General features: G+C 50.0%; 1 protein-coding gene across 7 annotated transcripts in view; it reads right to left on the bottom strand.

Annotated features, from left to right (window-relative positions):
- Nucleotides 1-20,763, bottom strand: part of ZFAND6 (zinc finger AN1-type containing 6) — a 74,551-nt gene that overhangs the window by 17,143 nt on the left and 36,645 nt on the right. The window contains exons 4-5 of one of the 7 annotated variants that reach the window (XM_042987891.1): nt 17,135-17,295; nt 16,825-16,880 (exon numbers count right to left, since the gene is read on the bottom strand). The exons of 3 other annotated variants lie outside the window; for them this stretch is intronic. The gene's annotated coding sequence lies outside the window, so the exon portion shown is untranslated. Of the gene's footprint in view, nt 1-5,738; nt 5,939-12,526; nt 12,628-12,776; nt 12,840-16,824; nt 16,881-17,134; nt 17,296-20,763 lie in introns of those variants that run through there. 3 more of the 7 variants (XM_042987892.1, XM_042987890.1, XM_042987896.1) reach the window with 3 other exon arrangements.

Raw genomic sequence — 20,763 nt, 5'->3', positions numbered from 1 at the left:
AGTCCAGCTCAGGTCATGATCTCACGGTTTGTGGGTTCGAGCCCCTGCATCAGGCTCTGTGCTGACAGCTCAGAGCCTGGAGCCTGCTTCGGATTCTGTGTCTCCCTCTCTCTCTCCCTCTGCCCCTCCCCCACTCGTGCACTGTCTCTCAAAAATAAATGTAAAAAACCATGAAAATAAAGAAGAAAAAGAAAGACTCAACCTTACTTATTCACCTTTAAGCCACAGAATGTGGGCTCGCTTCAGCAGCACATAGAGTAGGCCACAGAATGTACCTTTCTGTGAAGATTCACAAAATGAACCACCACCACAACAGGTTACCTTAGTTTACCCCGATGTGGCAAAGACGAGAGAAGCTACGGGGACACTGGAAGTCCTGCCTGTCCGCGGCTGCAGCCTCTTGCAGGGGAGGACCCTGCGGGCCCACTTCTCTGGCGCGTAGGAGGGAGAAGCGGGAGGGAACGAGAAGGCAGAACAACCCCTTAGCCGCCGCACCGTCGGATTACAAAGCTACAAACCCAAGGAGTAAAGAGTGTCGCCAGACAAACGACAAGCTGATCAGCCTGGTGTAATTCAACAAACCGCTTTCTCCCCCTCCGATGGTAGCGCAGTTGTTCAGAGCTCACTGGGGGCCAAGAACCGTTCCCACTGTTTTCTCTCATTTAATCCTCCCCAGAACCCGGTGCTGCCGGTGCCGTTTTAAACTGCTACTCAAAGAGATTTAACAACTGGCCCGAGGCCACGTATCTAGGAAGCTGGGTCAGTCAGTGTCTTTATCTCCTAAAAACAAAGAGAATGACTTTCAAAGTCCATCAAGTCCCTACCAAACCTTAACTCTGTGAGTGTTCGTGAATTCTTTTCATTCAGAGATAATTGAAATTTTTAGTCACTATTCAACCTTAAGATGCTATGCAGCTTTAATTAGCCTGACCTACCAAGCTCTTGAGAAAATTTGTTTTCCGTTTCTTTTTACCTAGGAAATTTTGACTGGCATAAAAAATTCAAGATCAAATGTTTTAAGACTGCAAGAAAATTCGTGACCAATTATTACAATTCTGACAAAAGAAGTGCAGTGAACGGATGCAACAGTCTCCATCTTAACTGCAAATGCGTCGATTAAACTTCCTTTCCTCTGCCTCGTGCCCCCGAGTTGGAGTCGGGTTCAGATAATTTTCCTTTTGCAATGACCCGTGCGCTTTTCTTTCCCATTCTAAATTCTGATTCTCATCACTTCACAGTCGGGCTACTTTAACAGTTTTTTCTTTCAGTTTTGCTGCCCCTCTGCCCAGCCCATTTATTTCAATTCTCCGGCATCACCCAGTTCCCATCACATTCCTTCTGACTTAGTGACCGTAGAAGTGTCCGGAGAGGGGCACGAGACCCGGCGTGCGAGCGTGGTGTGATTGGCCCCCCCGGCAGCCCGGTCTCCCCGGAACAAGGGCCTTGTGTCACTGAACTCCTCCGAGTCTGACTGCCCAGCAGGTGTGCACAGTGCGCGAGCCGGTTAAGGACGCGCGAGTGCGCGGGAAGACAGGCGGCGCCCGCAGCGCCGGGCACCGAAGTTCCACCCAGGCTCTGACCCCGGGAGCCCAGCCCCGTCACTCTGGCCACACTGCTGCTTTCCTGGTGAGCGCCGCCTGCTTCTGCCCTCTGCCTCCATCAACCTTTACTGGTCTCCGGAACCGGCTCTAATCCTACTTCTTCTGGGTCCGCCTCTGCCCACCCCAATCCTCCTCTGCCCCTCTCTGCGGCAGCGCCCACCCTTTGGGGGCCCTTGTGCCTTACGGCCCACACACCACCTCCCCGCTAAGCTGCAGTTTCTTCTTCAAACCCCCTTCACGCCGAATACGAATCCCACAAAATATTTTCTCCAATCAAGACATTCCATGATTGTTAGAAGTATTCACATCAGGCAAAAAATGGTTATTTTCCATTGAAAGGGGGAGAAAACAGAGACGAAAACGGTTTTGACACCGGAGTCCTCCTGATTTATATTCTGAAAGAGTCATGCAGCAAGAATGACCAGTCGCGGTCCAAGCCAGTGATACAACACAGGTACATTTCCTCATTTCCTTGTTTTCACCCTCCTCCTGAAAGAAACAGGTTGGAGACGTAACTCATAATGAGGAGTTTGTTCACAGAAGCTGTGAACTGGTAAATGCGTTAAATCTGACCCACGGCCATGTCTGGTTAGCTAGCACATATTAATTTTCTTACAGTTACATGTATTAGAAAATTAGGGGATGTGGGGCGCCTGGCTGGCTCAGTCAGTAGAGCATGTGACTCTTAATCTCAGTGTCGTGAGTTCAAGCCCCACGTTGGGCGGGGGGAGCCTACTTAAAATAAAAAATTGGGGGTGTCACGTAAAAATTCCAGACTTCCGATTTCTCTCAAAAAATAGCAAGACCCGACAACAGTGGACTCGTGTCCCCCAAATTAAAACCCACCGGCCAGGAGCGCCCCCAGAGCCTGCGCTCTCAATGCGAGACCACCTTCCCTTGCCGTTACCTGATGAGCCTTACGAGCATGAGAGTTTTTAATTCCTAGGTAAGCACTTTGACCTTTTCAACTGGGGATCTTTACTATTACCTTTAGAAGAAAATTAAGACAGAGAATGTGGGATTACGTACGAATGCACACTAAACTTTGAGCCGTACTACAGGCACCAAGTGCTAAGACAAGGTTTCCCCCTACCCTCTGCCTTCTGAACCACTGGAATACCACTCAGAATTGGCTGTCTTTGCAATTTTATCAAACAAAGATTCCAGAAAAGGGCAGAGTACATTTATGCTAGATTACGTATTTTTTGTTTTTCTGTTTTAGTAATAATTGATCAACAGAAGAACACATATCCTGGCATGGGTGCTCGAGGTCAGTACTTCTTGAGGCATGCGGTACTTTGCCAGAGTTATGAGCACGCAGACCTACCAGCTATCAAATGGGCAATTTATCTGTGCTCTGGGTGGGGGGGGGGGGGTGTCAAGAACCTTTGCAGAGATGAAAAAAACAAAACAAAACAAAACAAAACAAAACAAAACAAAAACAAAACCCGGGAAGGTTCATGAAGCAAGGAGATCAGAAAGCATGACCTGATACAAAATACCTGGGACGAATGCCACTCGCTCTGACCAGGTACAGGGGCTTTGGACTGGGGTTCCTACTGGACTGAGGACACTCTGGAGCTGTCTGGACAGCAGTCCCCTGTTCCCTACGTCAAGGGCTGTCAAACTCCCTGTCCGTGACCAGACAGGCTCCACAGACACACTGTCCCCACACAACCATTCACCTGTGCCGCCGTCAGGACAATACGTAAGCCCACGAGCATGCCTGGGTTTCAAAAAAACTGTCCTTAGGTCCACAAAAATTTGAATCTCATAGAATTTCCACATCACAAAGTGTTACTCTTTTGATTCTTTTCCCCCAACCACTTACGCTACAAAAACCATTCACAGCTCGCGGGCCAAACAGAAGCAGGTGACAAGCACATCTGTCAACTGCTCGATTAGATGAACAAATGACTCTCGTGTGCTCAACACTACAGATGATGCAGGGGAGCGGGGGGTGGGGGGAGCGAGGCAGGTCTGGGACTCCAGCAGAGGTACTCCACGAACCGTGGCACTCTCTAATCCACACTCATGCCAATTTTAAGTACTACGTGCTCTTGCCGAAGCCTCATCTCTTAATGAAACCCACGCTCACCACCCAGGAAGGAGAAAGGACTAGAAAAGGCAGGCCCTCATCCACACCTGCACGCTCAGGTGTGTTTATGCGGAGAAGTGCAGCGATGCCGTGAGAAATGACAGGAATGTTCTTGCTGCAAACCCGCCTCTATTCAGCACGGTGCCTTCTACTCACCACGGCTAAATAAATCCCCGGTACGGGAACACCTAGAAGCTGATAACTGGGGAGATAACCGTACTCTTGACCCGGACGGTTCAGGTCCGCCTAGCACATTTCTTTCCTCACTCCTCAGACCACAGAACCTTCCTCCACGTGGGAGGAACACTGAATTTGCTCTGGGTAGGCCTAAGGGCTCCTCCCCGGGGCCAGACGGGTCTCAGAGGGGGGCACGCGACCCCAGCAGGGCCGGCCGTCGTCCCAGGATTTTACAGGTGCTGCTGGGAAAGGCAGACTTTGCTCCGGGATGACCAGCCGTGGGAGACAGTTCAGGGTAAACCAGGGCGCTACCGGGGGCCACCTTCGCCACAGCGAGTGGCCACGTGACAATTGAAATGGTAAACAAAGGCACCACAGGGAAGGGGGAGGGGGGAGCCAAGAACTCCTGGACCCATCTTGCTGAGGACCACTCCACCTCTCAGACCCCCCAGTTATGTGAGACGGACTCTGGTTTTGCTGTGGTTTGATCTGGGTTTCTGTCACTGGCAACTCAAAGTTCTTAGGGATGTTGGAATCCAGTACGGAATGTTGTCCTACTAATAAAACTCTCAAATTAAAGAGAAGAGTCAATGTCTATCAAAATGAAAAGTATTCCCTTAGTTCAATCGCGACGTCCTATAAAGAAACCTACAGAAAAAAGCCAACAGTTCCCATTCTTTATTATAAAAATATACACTTCCCAAGTGTAAAGCCTAAATTTTCACAGACTGAACACTGTGTAACCAGCACCCCGTTTAGAAACAGAACATCGGCTGTAGCCCCCAGAGCTGCCTCACACCCCTCACCCGTTATCACCCTTTCTCCCAAGTCCCCGTGTGGACTTCTAAGACCCCGGCGTGCCTCCCCGCCCTCCGGCTTTCACGGACACACTCGCACAGTGCACACGCACGGTGTCTGGCTTCTCTCAAACTGGTTTTGAAATGCAACCAGGCCAACATGCCTGACTGCAGTCCCTTCACTCTCACCGCTCTCTCTAGAACATTTGTACGAACAAACCGCTCGCTATTTATTCTAATGCTGACGGGAATTTGGGAACTTTCCAGTTTGAGTAGGACGAATATTGCGGTTTTGAACATTACTGGATGTGTCTTCCGATCAACAAGCATACGCATTTCTGCCGAGTGTCTATACGAGGAGTGGCAGGGCTGGGTCACGGGCACACAAGTATCCCTTGCTTTCCGCAGGGCTGTGTTCTGTCCCTGGATTTCACCAAAGATCTACATTAGTACCTGCTTTGAGAAATCCGAAGACGACTTTTGGCTTTTATGGAAAAAGGCAAAAAGTGGAAATAGTGCCGAGTGCTTACTTTGCAGCAAGCTGTTTCAGAGGCGGCGCGCATCCCGCGGCCGGAGCGGCACCCACCCCCTCCCCCCGGGACCACACTCGGCACCCGGGCATCGAGCCATCCCAGCTTTGATCTGCGTCTGCACACATCTGTGCTTCGTCTTGGTTTATTCTGTGCACGTGTCAGCAGTCAACCTAAGCGACCTCACTTCCTGGGTCTGGGAACGTTCAGAAAGTCTTCCATGTAAATTAACGGTAACCGCTTCTTTCTTAGCCTATTTCAGCTTCCAGAAGGTTTCACGGGAACGCTCACTCTTGGATCGCGGGCAACCTGCACGCACGTTCACGTTTAGCGGGTTACTACCAGCTTCCCAGAGCGGCCGTACAGATTTCCGCTCTCCTGGCAACAGACGAGCATTCGGTTCCTCCGTATCTGACCACCAGGTAGCACTGTCTGCTGTACCGGGCTCAACGGTGGCCCCGAAGACACGTCTCTGGCCTGATCCCTGGAACCTGTTAATACTACCTGACGGCACGAGGGCCTTATCCTGGCTTACCTTGGTGGACCTAAAATGCAGTCACATCTCACAAGAGAGAAGCACGCGGAGGAGAAGGACATGGAAAGACAGGCAGAGACTGGAGCCACGTGGCCCTAAGCCACGGAACACACACAGCCACCAGAATCTGGACACGAGGAAAACGGCCTCTCCCGGGGCTTCCCGACAGGGCGCTGCCAACCCCTGGATATCGGACTCCGGGCCTGCAGAACCTCGAGAATAAACTCTCAGGGTTTCTAAGCCTCCTAAGAATCCATACATCTGCCTTTCTAGTGGAAGTGCTCCCACGGGCGTGCGGTGACGTGTCCCTGCCGTCTTGTCATCTCCACGGCCGTGAAGACTACGGCAGCTGAGCTCACGTGCATGTGCTTCCTGGCCATCCGGGTGTCCTCTCGTGTGAAGGGTCTAGTAAAGGTTTTCATGCATCCTTGCTACTGGGCTGATCGTTAACTAATCTGATAAACTTTTCCTGTCGTTTCTGTTTAGTTATTCGATAAATCTTTGCCTGAACCTCGGTCATGGGGATGTCTTCTGTGTCTCTTGTCCACATTGTGACTTCGGTCGTGGGAACGTCTTCTACGTCTCTTGTCCACATTGTGACCTCACTGCTCACACGGGGATCTGGAATTCACCCGGAGTCGGGGTGTCTGCATGGAAGGAGGTAGGGATTCACGTTCGCGTTCTTCCGCACGTGGATATGCAATTAGTCCAGAATCATTTGCTAAAGAGACTGTTACTGCACCACGGCCTCACCTCTGTCCACGCGCTGGACACCAGGTGCAGACGTCCCTCTCCTGGACCCTCACTCCTCGCCCACTCGGCCATTTGCCTATCCTGTTGGAAAGGACTACGGACCTCAGGAATCTGGGGTTAGCTCGGGTTCGGGTGTCCGGTGTCAGTTTATTTCCCCTCAAGACTATGCTGCTTATTCGTGGCTTCTTTGCGTTTCCATACAAATTTTAGATTCAGTTTGCCAATTTCTATTAAACAAAAAGATGACCCAAGAGGATCATATTGAACCTACAGACGTACAAGCACAGCACGTGCCTCAATTAACTTAGGTCTCCTTCAAGTTTCCAGTGTGTGTTGCGTTCGTGAAGCTCTTGCACACCTCGTCAGACACTCCTGCACATGTGACTTGTGAAAAGCGACCCCGAGTGGCATCCTCTAAAACTCCGATTTTCTAGGGGCGCCTGGGCGGCCCCGTCGGTTAAAAGTCTGACTTCGGCTCAGGTCACGATGTCACGGTTCGTGGGTTCGAGCCCCACATCCAGCTCTGTGCTGACAGGTTAGAGCCTGGAGCCTGCCTCAAATTCTGTGTCTCCCTCTCTCTCTGTTCCTCCCCCACTCATGCTCTGTCTCTCTTGCTCCTTCAAAAATAAAGAAAAACATTAAAAAAAAAAAAAAACTCTCATCTTCTACTTGTTTGCCAGCAGCCCCCAAGGCGGCCCCCGCGATGCCCAGGCCTCCTGAAGTCAGGCCCTCTGCGGCTCCCTCCCACACTGGTCAGCGCCGACCTGGACGTGGACGCGATGCTACACCTCTCCGACCTGCTCATAAAAGATGCTCCCTCCTCCTCGGTCACTCGCCGGGCAAGCCGGCCACCATGCGATGAGGACGGGCCCGGTGCCGAGTAACTGACGCTTCTGGCCAAGAGCTGTGTGAATGGACTGGGAGGCCAATCCTTCAGCCCCGCTCAAGTCTTCAGATGACTGTGGCCTTGGCAGACACGCAGACCGCAACCTCACGAGACACGGACCCAGGACCACTCAGCTCCGCTGCTCACGTACCCCGACAGAAATGGTGTGGAAAAATGGGTCTGTTGCTTCAAGCCTTGACATTCGAGGTAATCTGTAAGGCGGAAATTGACGGCTGGTAGAGTTCCTCGTACAGAAGCCCCTTCGGTTCTTGTCCTCCGACGGTCTATCTCCAACAGAGTGGCCTGTGACCACGTCAGGTCTGAAGCAAATCACGCTGCCTGCCGCCTCGAAATCCTCCAATAGCTTTCCACTCACCAAGAGTAAGAGCCTAACTCCTCACCATGACAACGGCTCTTCACAATCCGGTCCCCCGTGATCCGATCTCCTCTCCGGCCAGGTCTGTCCCTTCTCCAGGACTCCATGCTTGCAACGCCCACCCCCCGGGCAGCCTGAGGACCAGGCTGCCTCAGCTCCCTCAGGTCTGTCCCGGTGGCACCCCTGCAGGGAGGACGCCCATTACCGTCCTATTTAAAACTGTCCCGGCATCCTTTATCATCCTTTCCAGTTTTTTCTTCAACGCTCTTAATTTCAATCTCAATCTACTGCCGAATTACACTTATTCTGTCTGTATTCCCTCTACTACAATGACATCTCAGTCATGGCAGGGGTTTCGTCCATTCTGTTCACTGCTGTGAAAATACCCTCGGCACAGGGCAGGCATTCAGTATTTGTCGGATGCCCGCAAGAAAGGCACGGCCCTGCCACCTTGCCAGCACACAACCTGCAGTGCTCAGGTGTTCACCCCAAGGCAAGAAGCTGGAATGGACTCTTTTTAAAAAAAACGAATTTGCTGTTTGAGAAGAGACCTAGGTCCGCCAGCAGGGGGCACGACACAGGGCTCTGCAGTTGGTGCACCAAACAAAGATGGCTGGCCTCGCGCTCTAAGCTCGTGGATGTGTCTCCCGATTCCGTTCACTCAGAGAGGGCTTCACACTTACGTCTACACACCAAACGAAGTAACTTTATACTTAAACTTCTGCTGCAGTCAATTTTATGTTTTCAAGCCGGCCTAGCTCTGTGTCGCACACCTTAAAGAATCAAGACAGAGTTGTTTGCACAAGGCAGCTCAACACTCTTGGCTGCAAAAGGCAGAGGGGGGGCATTCCTATTTTCCCACTGGGTCCCACATTCATGGCTTTTCATTCACTTTTCTTCTCAAAACTAAGATCTAGATACGCAAGATCCACCTGCACGGCCGGTTTTTTTTTTTTAATTCTTTGACCCAGAAGCTTATGATTCAATCATGCGGACCCGGCTTCGTCCTCTGTCTCAACCCCTTTTAAGGACACTCTTCCCAAAGCAAATCTCCAATTTAACATTCAGCATTTGTAAATGAATCTCTCCCTGATTTCTTCTGTGTAATATGGTCAACCTCCAAATTCAAATCACTTCTTTTCCGCTGAAACTCTGTACAGCACTTTTTATGGGAGCATAACCGGTTTTACTATTCAATTGTATTTAATGCTATTTCCATAGTGCTTCATGCACCGAACCCTGTTGTGAGGACCGGGTGAACGTCAACTCACGACAGTTCCGTGAAGTGGGTATTGTCGCCGCCCTCATTTCACAGATGAGAACACGGAGGCACGGAGTCCGGGTGAAGTCAACTGCTGTGGAGGTCACACAGCTATTGGGTGACGGAGCTGAGTTGCCCGAAGCAACCCGGCTACAGGCCATGCTATCAGTAGCTCCCAAAGCTTCCCTCTGGACCCGTGGGGACGTCGGAGACCCTCTCAGAGGCCCAGGAGGTCACGTGTGAGCCGGTGGTCTGCCTCTGCTACCAGGCTGACCGGGGGTATAAAAGCGATGGAGGGCCAGACAGCTGGAGCCCCAGCAGGACAGCAGGAGCCACACTGTACGAGATGTCACCGTGTTCTTCACTGAGGAACTCTCCGCCCAAAAATAAATAAAGCCGCTCTCACTTACGACTGTTCTTGGCAAAGCAATAAAATTACTAATTTTATGAAACCTTGATACTGAGGACACGTCACTTTACTCTTCCTCGTGGGCTTATTCTGACACACTGGCACCACAGCAAAGTCGTCCTCGTCCTAGCTTCCCACCCACACCCCGGTTCAGGTGCGCCGGGGACACAGCCTGGGCACACCGCTCCCACCCGGTGTCTCTTCTCGGGGACAGGCCTACTAAGGACGCGAACCTACACACATTCAGAGGGAAAGAACTGACAGCGACCTGTGATCGTCGACACCGACCTTCGACAGGAATTAACCAAGAACGACGAATGAATAACACGGTCTGTAAGGACGGAGGGTAACCTAAAAAGGAAAAACCACTGAATACACGAGACAATTATCTTGTTTCTTCAGGAATATATTCCCAGCACTGTGGATTAGGGGTTGGCAAACGATTTTTTCTAAAGGGCCGAGGCGTGAATAACCCGGGTTTTGTGTGCCGCGTGGCGGAGGGTCACGGCTGCTCACCGCCACTCTGGTCGTGAGAAAGAAGCCACAGTCGTCATCAAAACGAACGGGCGTGCGAGTGCGAAAGCCTCGGACTGACGGCATGAAACGGGCACCCGCGAGTTTGCTTGGCAGGAGACTTGACTGGCTATTAAAAGAGAAAATAGACAGCACCCTTCGACGCAGAAAGTCCCGCGCTCGGATACTCGCCGCTCGTGCGTGCAAACGCGCGTCCGTAGCGACGCGGGCCGTCACCGCAGCCTCGGTGGGTGAGGACCAGCGCTGCAGAAGTTCACACGCAAAAGGAAGGAAAATGAGCTGCGTTTACAAACAGACTTGTCTGCGGATACACCGAAAAGGGCTACGAGGGCTCCAGGGCACCCGGACAGCGCTGACCTCTGGGGAGGGGTGAGGCAGGGCTGCGGATGAGAGGCTTACTCTCTCTGCCTCTGTGTTTCCTCTGAATAGTTTACTGGTTACACTTTCTTCTGTTAAAAAGGTGGCATGTTCCTGAAGTTCAGAAATGAGAAGCGATACAAAAACAAAAACAACGGCAACGATGTCAGTAGATACTTTCCATCCTTCCATGCCTTCACCGGGGCTGCTCATTCTGCCTAAAATACCCTTCCTTCCACTCACTCCACACCCCCTAGTTTTTGCACATTTTGTCTCTACTTATCCTCGTAGATCCCTATCAAGATTACTATTCTAAGAAGCCTTCCGTGACCCCTGTCTCTCTTCCATCGGATTTTGACCCCTCTCCTGGGCACTGCTGTGCCGCCCCGTACGTACGCTTTTCACCGTACTTCGCACTCTGTGCTATCCTCGGCGGTTTGTCTAACGGCTTGTCCTTTACACTTGTTCTGCAAAGGCAGAGTCACGATCCCACAGTGACTGACACAGGGCCCAGCAAACAGAAGGCAGTTGTGTTGGTTGACGAACGAACGGACGGATGGATGGATGGATGGATGGATGACGTGGAAGAACTAAAACAAGAATCCAGTTATTTCTAAAAGGTCCAATGCTTTTTTAATTCTTTCATGGTAAACGATGTCAAAAATGAATGTGTTGTTTTCTTAAGCACCAATGTACCCCAAATGTATCTTTATTATTGAAGTTAGATTGTCTAATCCTGGGGAAAAAAATGGACGGGCAGAGCTGCGTTCCAATAAAACTTGTATTTACCAAAAGAGGTGGCCAAAGTGGGTTTGTCTGGCCAGTGGGCCACAACTTGCCAATCCCAGTTCTGGATCCAATGCCAGGCACATAGCAACAAGTACTGAAATAGATGTTGGGGGAGCGAATGAATGATTTCCAAAATGTTGTAGCTGAAATATCATCAGGAAAGATACAGCAAAAGTATTCAACAGAGTCAGTTTTACTTTCTTCTGTCCCAGCTCTCCCGGCAAGGGTGCCTTGTTGGATACACTGATTATGGTGCTGACCGATCCCCTACGCACTGTAAAAGACAGAAGTTATGATACAGCTCTGCTCTCAAGGATCAACAGACGTAGAAGGACAGGAATATTAATGTGTGACTTTCACCTATCTGCAAAGACAGCACATCTAACCCCAAAACTACATCGGTCCTCTTGGCACAAAAACACAAAAGGCTAATAAGCGGCACCAAAAATACAGTTTGGGAACTCGACTTTCACAGGGGCATTAAAAAAATAGATGGCCAAGATAACTGCAAGGTATTCCGGAAGCTGACTTCTTTTTCGGCGAAAGCGTAACACCCTGGGGAGAAGGGTAACAAGTGCTATCGTGGAAAGAGGCACAACCGTGAGCCCCAGCAGAGCCGCAGGGACACGGGGGCGCAGTGGGAACAACAGACGTCGGACTTGATCTTCAAGCTGGTTCCGATTCTGCCACCTTCAACTTAAGATAAATGGTCAGCCTCTGGTTCCTCGTATTAAAATTCAGCGATAATGTGTCTCTTCTAATTTACAGGACTCGGGAGGATCAAGCGAGACGACTGCCAAACACTTCCTGACCCATAAAGGCACAGAAATCTCCGCCCCGGTGGCTTTTCAGGTCAAACACCCGCAGTTCACACGGAGAGGGAGCGCCCCGGGGCGGCCGGAACCCCACCGAAGGTGCAGAGGCCGCAGTCCTAAACCCGACTCTGTCCCTGCCGCGGCAGCAGAGGCCGGACACCTGGGAGGCCCCCTGGCCACAGACCGCGCCTGCCCGCGAGCACGTCTCCGAATACGTGTCACTTCCGACGGGGGCCATAAGACCTTCTGGACTAAAAGTGTGAGGGGACGGTTTCCAAATGCTCCTCTCAAAAGTTCACGACAGGACACACTGCTTATTCCAGATAACTGCCAATAAAGAACCTGCTAAGCGCGTGTACTTCATATTGACCGGAGGAGGGAGGGGTGGGAGGGCAGGTTAAAGGCCAGTATGTGGTCTCACCAGGGCGGCGAACCCCGCGCGCCTGGGATACAGGAAGGTGGGAGCAGACTCCCACCAGGACCCTCACCCGCAGCGCCCCCGCGGCCAGGCTGAGGAGACCAAGTGGCAGCCCGCAGGCAACAGGGACAGGAAGGAAGGCTTAGCAGGTGCGGTTCGCGAACACCTCCCTAACCACCCCGTTACATACCTCCTGTTGTTCTCAAAGGGACTGCAGGCGACTTTACCGGTGCGGCTGCGTGACAACATTAGAAGGAGAAATGGCAGAAAAACAAGGAGAGGTCTGGTATGCTGTCGACAAACAGAACACATGTCCATAAGGGCCTATTTGCAAACGAGAAGGCATCACTTGGCTCTATTCCTCCTAGTAGCTAATAATGCACAGAAGGGCAGGACTGGTAAAGAGGTAACGTACCCAGAAAAAAAACAAACTCAATTACCCGTAAGTACAGATCATCTGGACTCGGATGACGGGAGAGCTGTTCCCATAGTTTCAGGAGCAGAGCAGGATGCGAAAGGACCGACAAGATCTGAAAGTAAAATGCTAGTTTCTGGGGTCGTTTACCGGTACCGCCTTTCAATAGAAGCAGCAGTATCGTGGCCAGCTTCAGTGAACAGCCAGTCTACGAGGAGCCAGTCAAAGCTAAAATCGGAAAGCACCTAAGGGGGTGCGTGGTAAGCATCTTCCCGTCGCGCTAACCATTCAGACAATCCTTCTCGGAGCTGAGTTCTTTTTCTTCTTTTAATTTTTTTTTTTTTTAACATTTATTTATTTTTGAGAGAGAGAGAAAGACAGAGCATGAACGGGGGAGGGGCAGACAGAGAGGGAGACACGGAATCGGAAGCAGGCTCCAGGCTCTGAGCCATCAGCCCAGAGCCTGACGCGGGGCTCAAACTCACAGACCGGGAGATCGTGACCTGAGCTGAAGTCGGACGCTCAACCGACTGAGCCACCCAGGCGCCCCAAGCTGAATTCTAATCAACGACGGTGGAGGCAGAGGGCGAGGGTGGGGAGAAAGTGGAGGCGGAAGACTGAAACCTCTCCGTTTCAAGAACAGGTCCTTTTAGGACTTACAGATCAGGTTTCTGGGAAAGACTTCATTTGAAGTAAGGGGTTTAAATGGCTAAAACAGATATGGAAAATCCAGTCTGACTTCCCGATTAAGAGCGTACGATGCCCAACAGCAAGCCAATCTGGGATAAGGCCGAGACACCGGCACCGACGCCCTAGAGCACAACCAGGCCGCCAGCCCCATCAGGCGGCCTCTCCGCCTCTGGCGGGAGATGCCCCGAGTGCGCAGAGGTCATCGTTCCATCTGAAGTTCTCCAAACTTCTTCCCTAAATTACAAATCACATCAGAAAACCTCACACTTAGGTCTTCGTGAGCACTCTGTGAAAATGCCACACGAGGCTCCCCCGCCACGGATGTGAGGGGGCTCGGTATCATACCGCCCGTCACTGCCTCCCTGTCCACACCCCCTCCGATACACTCCGTAGTACCCACAGGCCTCAGCTCCCGCTGTTCGGCCGGCACCACGGGTGACCCCTCCAGGCGAGCCTGCTGGACCCGGGCGATAGCCCGACCCGGTGACCCAATCTAAACTCGGGGGCGGGGTGGGGAAGAGGTACAACACCACACACGTAAAAAGATACCAAGCCGTAATCTTCTCGCAATTCCGTAAGAGTTTCCATTCTCGTGTTCTTTCTTTAGTGAGGACAGGTGTCTGTCCAAATGTGTTCTGCTCCTCGAGTAGAATGTGGTGGCTGGTAACTTCTCGTGGAACAGAAAGTCACGTTTCTACTTCTTGGTGCCCTGGCTCCTGCACTGTCTCTAAACACAGTAGGAGTGACCATCCGGCTGAAATCCACACAACCTCTGGCCTTTAGTAGGCTCGTCCCGCACAGAGAGGACTCCGGTACACGAGAACTACCGACTGATACCCGGTCTCCCGGAGCCTTAGATGAGCGTACCCCCCCGAACGGCACCGCTGTCCAAGGGGCTTCTGGATCAGAGCGCACTCCGCCAGCGTCTGAACGTACAGAACGCTCACTTTCCTCCCAGAAGCTGTCACTCCTGACAGAACTCAAGACGTGCAACACTGTCTGACGTGCTTTTCGTCCCCACCTTTATTTTTGAGAAGTTGTGAGGACTTGTAAATGGTCTAAAACCCAGCGAAAACACACCTCACCCGCACCGCGATTTTGCAAGAAATATTTTTGTTTCCTTCCCTCTTCCTTTGTGGAGTCACATTTGCTGCAAGAGCCAATCTTTTGTGCTCTTAGACAGTAAGAGGTGTGTGTCGTCAGGCAGGCCACGTTTGATGTAAATGCATTCCCTGATTCAAATCTAGAAATCTAGAACATACGCTAGCCACATCAGGCTACCGAGAATCTGAAATGGGGCTAGTGTCTATAGCTGACCAGCACAGGAGGTCAGGAGAGTTAGGGATTCCCATTCTACTACTAGAGAAATGTTGCCCACAACACCCACCTGAAAATACCTTACTTTGTGATTTCCAAATTCCATGTTTGTTTCTTTTCATTTATTTTGAGAGAGAGAGAGAGAGAGAGAGAGAGAGCGAGCGCGCGCGCTCGAGCAGGGGAGGGGCAGAGAGAGGGAGACAGAATCGCAAGCAGGCCGCATGCACGCTGTCGGCGCAGAGCCCAAGGCGGGCCCGATGTCAAGAACCGTATCATGATCTGAGCTGAAATCGAGTCAGACGCTTAACCGACTGAGCCCCCCGGGAGCCCCGTGATTCCAAATTCTTAATCCTAAAGCCTTAAAATCTATTACCGAGGATCTGGAACACACCGCCTGGTGCTCCCTCCTCGCTACAGCAGCAGCCGAAGTTTAACAGTACAATATCCTGCAAGTGTCGCTGACACCTGGCCGCACGAGATCGCGTATCAAATCATAACGTCTGTTTACAGAGGACGGGCGCTGAGGCACGGACCACATCACATGCTCGATAAAACATGCCGTGAGAAGGCACAGCTAGGATGTGACCCCACGCGGCCAGACTCTCGGCCAGAGTACCGAACCGCGTTAACGGACTCGTGTTACGCGGCCCTCCGCAACCCCGGGGCTCTGTGCTCGCGCTTACTGCAAAACGCAACGACCCAAGAAGTGAAACCTGCGTGTACATTCTGGGTGGGACTCTGTTCCGGAAGTGGGTGCGGGATCGGCGACGAGGCACGGCAGACGGTGCGTGAGGCAGAGGCGGGGGGGTGGGAGGGGGGGTGGGGGCCTGTCGGGTGGTGCTCCCTGGCCCCCCCGCACAGCACTCCTCCCTCAGCCCTGTCCTCCACCTGCCCCGGGGCACAAGGACAGGACACAGAGAAAGCTCCAGAAGCTTCTCTTGCCCATGTGTGTCCTTTCCGCCTAACCTCGTCTTCAACATCCAAGTTTCACGAGGATGTTCTAAAGGCCTCCTTCACCTTGACACTCTATTTCTCTATTTCTGACACTCATCTCAGAAGATGGGAGGGAAGAGACGCGAGGCAGCACTGGGCTCGGCCTGCAGACTCGAACCTTAGCGCGCGTCAGCACTAAGAACAGGGAGGTTGTTAAGTTTTCAGGGCTTCTGGAAGATCAGGAATCAGACGACCCGCGGAGGGTCCCCCACGGCTGCGCATCCACTGGCCAAGCCAGGGGGAAGGACACACCGTGACCTGGCGTGTTCCGCGCTTCTGAACGGACCACACACCCTTCCTCCCTGCCCCGGACCCTCCAGCCACGTTCATCCGAGTGCCCACATCCGGGGTACGCTCTGCGGGCTCTCTAACGCCTTCGCAACCACCTCACCGGTTCCAGAGACTCTCGATTGTGACTTTCCTTCAGCCAAAACATCTGTGAGGTGAGAGGCAGAGTGAATTCGCCTTACTGCAAATGCCATCCCTTCCCCCGAAGCCTCCCTGAACGGTTAATAAGACGTGACACGTTTTTGTCTACACGCTCATCACTCTGCTTCCAGCAACGGCTGATATTTTAATCACCTCTTCCGTCCACACCACGCATTCCCCTAAGCGGGGAGGTCGTCCCGTTGAGAGTCCTGCTCCTAAATCCGCAGAGGAAAAAGGCCGATACAGAACACAAACAAAACTAGGGGAAAGTAGGGAAAAAAAAAAAAATCAGCCCCCATCCCTGCTGGCCTCCGACTGATTAAGAAGTTTTTTCTTCAACAGGTACTTACATTATTATCAGAGCACTTTTAAAACACAAAGTTGGCAAGTCTAAAAGACTTCCAACTGCACTTAGGGACCAAGAGTTCCTTTATTTTTAAATACATGCTCTTTCTAGTTAAACAGAGCTATTCAAAAATTACTAGTTGTAATTTACGTTATGAAATTATTCCCAACAGCAATTTCCTACATTGATATGTAACGCTGTATTTCCAAAATACATTTCTATGGTTGTCCCTTAAAAACATTAATACTAAAAAGCTGAAATCAATTGCAAAATAAACAGCAATCTGAAGAATTCTGACCTTTTGCTTCACCATAATACGATTAAGTAATGCAGATTCCAATGCTTAAAATAATTCTGAAAAAAAGATGCATGGTCACTAATTCTTACTTATTAAGTGTTACTCTCAAAAATATTTTATAAATAAATATCTCCCACCCACCCCACCCTTAGTATCTTACCCACCAGAAAAAAACAGACCCTAAAAAACGTCTCATCATGCTGCCTTCGGTGTCTCTCCAAACACTTCAGATTTAAACATTTTAAGCGACTACCCCCATCACACAGGGTCACACAGGGTCACACAGGGTCATGGGCTGGAGTCTACTCACACAGTTGAAGCTGATGGGCAAACAGCTGTCCTGTATCTTGAGACAGACATTAGCTTCCTGCCTTCCCTATCCTCATAAGCAGCTACTTAAAGTTTGAGTTTTATGCAAGAAAACATTTTAAAGCCTTCAGTGTTTTACTGCAGCAGACTTCAGATTCATTCCTGTAACACATTTAACATGAAACAGAGTTGAGACAGTTAAAATTGTGTACATTTTAATTGTCTGAAATTTTAAGAAGTGCTTTCACTCTTATAGCTACATAAAAAGGGTGTTGAGGGAAAATTAATAAAAACACTTCACTTGGTATTTGACACCAACGTGCAATACAGCAATACGCAACTTTACCACACAGATTTTTCTTCACCTGGCCACAGGTTAGGTGGGCAAGGATTCCTTTTTATACGATCATTTATACCCCCAAATAAGCAAAACTAGGTATTTTTGTGTCTCTAAAGTTTAATTTATTTAGCATAAACGTCCAGCAACCGAAGAACGACTTTTACAAACAGACAGTCAATGGGGATGACTTCAGTGCCCCAAGAATATCCCTTGGGACCCTCCTGGGTGGGGAGAATGAGATTCTGGGTCCCATTTCGACTGAAGTAAGAGCCGTATTTCTAACATTTGCTATGAAAGTCTGCAGCACGTTTACCGACCAATGCACATCTCTATAGCAGCATTTCTGCTACAGGTTTACCAAGCGTTAGAAGGCTTGTCTGGAAAATAAAACTGCCTTCAATCAAAATGTCCTAGAATACCTGGATATAAAAAACATGGGCCTCAAATTTCTACAGAGAATTTTAGTTAATACTTCAGCATTTCACGGCGTAAACTTACTATTTATATTAGCAACATGGTTAGAAACACCATGAGAAGTAACGTCCAAATACTCAATTTCACTGGCTACTTTTTGAAGTATTACTTAATGCTGAAGTAAGTTACCGCACGTTTGCTTTGCTACAAAAGACAAATGTTTGTTTATAATCTACTTATATGTACATGCAAACGGTTTAAGAAATAATTCACACCTCATAAAAGCTGACGGAACCCGATGGAATAACTTTCACACAAGTTAAAGTACTTGTCCGAGAACCTAACCGTGCTTCAGAACTCTTTTCAACTTGCTGATTATCACCTTAGGTTTAAATGAGCCTACAGCAGGACACAACAGCTAAAAAATAAGTTGTACCCATCTCGGGCTGTAAAACAGAAATGTGTTTTCTGTCTACGAACAACAATCAACATTTAATGAGTGATTATGGTGTCACTGGTCCTGTCCCCAAATTTTACACGCACGCGAATCCTCATCCCACCCTCAGAAAGGTAGGTGCAATTATTGCCAACTCTTTCTAGATCGTGGAACTGAAGTCTGGAGATGCTAGAAACTTGTTTAAGATCACAGAGCTAATCAGTGACAGAGACGGGACTCGAAACCCAGATTTGTCTCCCAGGCCTACTGCTCTTAAGCATCGAGCCAGATTATAGGCAACGGCAATCCACTGTCCTGGTAAAAACATACCTAGAACTGTTTGCGGATGGGGTTTCCTACGTGAAGTGTGGACACTAGTAAATGAGCGTGATCATGAAACCAACAGGGTGGTCCCAAACTCAAGAGAGCCATCTCTTAACAAGAAACGACCGTTAGAAATGGAAGGAACCGAGAGAAAAAATTCAAAAAGGGATGCATTCTGAAGGGCTGCTAAAGAGAAAACAGGAGCAGGCTTATCTTGGGTGGTACAAGAGTTCAGGTGTGAAGCACTGTGTGGACGTCTCAGAAGACCGGTTCCAGTTCAACATAAGACACGTTCAAATGCTTGGGGCCAAGCCTGGGTGGCTCAGTGGGTTGAGTGTCCGACTTCGGCTTAGGTCATGATCTTACGGTCCGTGAGTTCAAGCCCCGCATCGGGCTCTGTGCTACCAGATCAGAGTCTGGAGCCTGCTTCAGATTCTGTGTCTCCCTCTCTCTCTGCACCCCGCCCCCCCATACTTGCACTCTGTCTCTGTCTCAAAAATAAATAAACATTAAAAAAAGATTTAAAAAAATTACATCAGATGCCGAAGAAGCCAACAGCTAGAACACGCTCCCTCCTATAGCACTGAGTGTGTGCAATTCGATATTTGAACCTCAACCACCACAGTAATAAATGACTCCGCCCAAATGACCAACGCATGCTGAAATTCTTTGTGGATGAAAGTCTGATAGGGAACACTGTCTATAGGGAAAGTCTGGTACGGAACACAGCAGCCTCAAAGTCAGCTCCCCACAGATGACTTACTACAAAATGAAAAATAATAAACCTTTAAGTGGAAGAACCTGGAAGATACCACACTGATCCAAAGACCACAAGTTAGTTTCCCCGATGAGGGGACAGACGGACACGTGCCCCCTGACACGATGCACCGAGAAGCACACATCACTACACTAACGTGGTGTCCCCGCTGACTCTGCATTTCCCAAAGGTATTCAAAAGGACACATCAGACAAACTCAAATTGAGAGAGATTCTGTAAATAAATGGTCACTCTTCACAAAATACCAACGTCAAGAAGGTAAAAGCTAAAGCGTTCCTGATGAAGGGACAATAAAGAGACAAAGTGACCAAATGCCACAAATGATTCTAGGCTGGATCCTGGACCGGGAGAAAAATTAATGAAGAGCATTTCTGGGAGAAATAGAGAAATTCGGAAGTGGACCATGTATTAGAGAATTCTATTATTAATCGGTGTTAAATCTCCCTTATTCGATAACTGAACTGTCTTCGAAAATACAAGAATGGCCTTGTCAGAATATCTGCATAAGCCTTACGTGGGAAAAGGACATGATGCGTGCAACTTACCGTCAAACCATCCAGGAAAAAATAAGAGAATGACAGAGTGAACGTGGCAAAGAGTTAACAGTGGGTGAACCTTGCCAAGGGGTATATGGGAATTCCTTGTATTATTAATGTAACTTCCCATAAACTTGAAATTATTTCCAACCATTTTTAAATGTTTCCTTTGAGAGAGAGAGAGAGAGAGAGAAAGAAAGAGACAGAGTGCAAGCTGGGGAAAGGCAGAGAGAGAGGCGGATACAGAATCCGGAGGAGGCTCCAAGGTCTGAGCTGTCAGCACAGAGCCCGACACAGGGTCCAAACCCACAAACTGGGAGATCACGACCTGAACCGACGTCGGACGCTTCACCGATTGAGCCGCCCAGGCAGCCCTGAAATTATTTCAAAATAAAACCTGAGAAAGATAAATATCCGAGGCTGATGTTCTAAGGATTCTGAATACCTAACAAGAAAGAGTATCATTTTTCCAATCTGATGTCCGTCCACTCAAACTCCAATCCGACGGCAATTACAGTAATCCCTGATTTCCGATTTGGTGAGTTATTATAGTGCTCTCATGTCAAACACCCGGCGGAGTGCTACATGACGCATGCCATTCCACACTGATGACAAGGTGTGGCTCAGTGGATCGGAGTCAAGGGCACGTCACCTCCTCCCAACCTTCCCCAAACCACGCCGCGGTCACAGGACAGACAGTCCTCCCCCGACCCCCCGAGCCCCTGCCATCTTCCGACCGGGGGTGCAGCTGCAGGTGAGCGTCCCTTCCAAATCAGGTTAATTTCTGCTCATGCCAGGCAGC

The sequence above is a fragment of the Panthera tigris genome, chromosome B3 (assembly GCF_018350195.1).
Source record: "Panthera tigris isolate Pti1 chromosome B3, P.tigris_Pti1_mat1.1, whole genome shotgun sequence".
NCBI lineage: Eukaryota > Metazoa > Chordata > Mammalia > Carnivora > Felidae > Panthera > Panthera tigris.
Note: the sequence above shows the minus strand (reverse complement) of the source record. Positions and strands in the feature narration are given on the sequence as shown.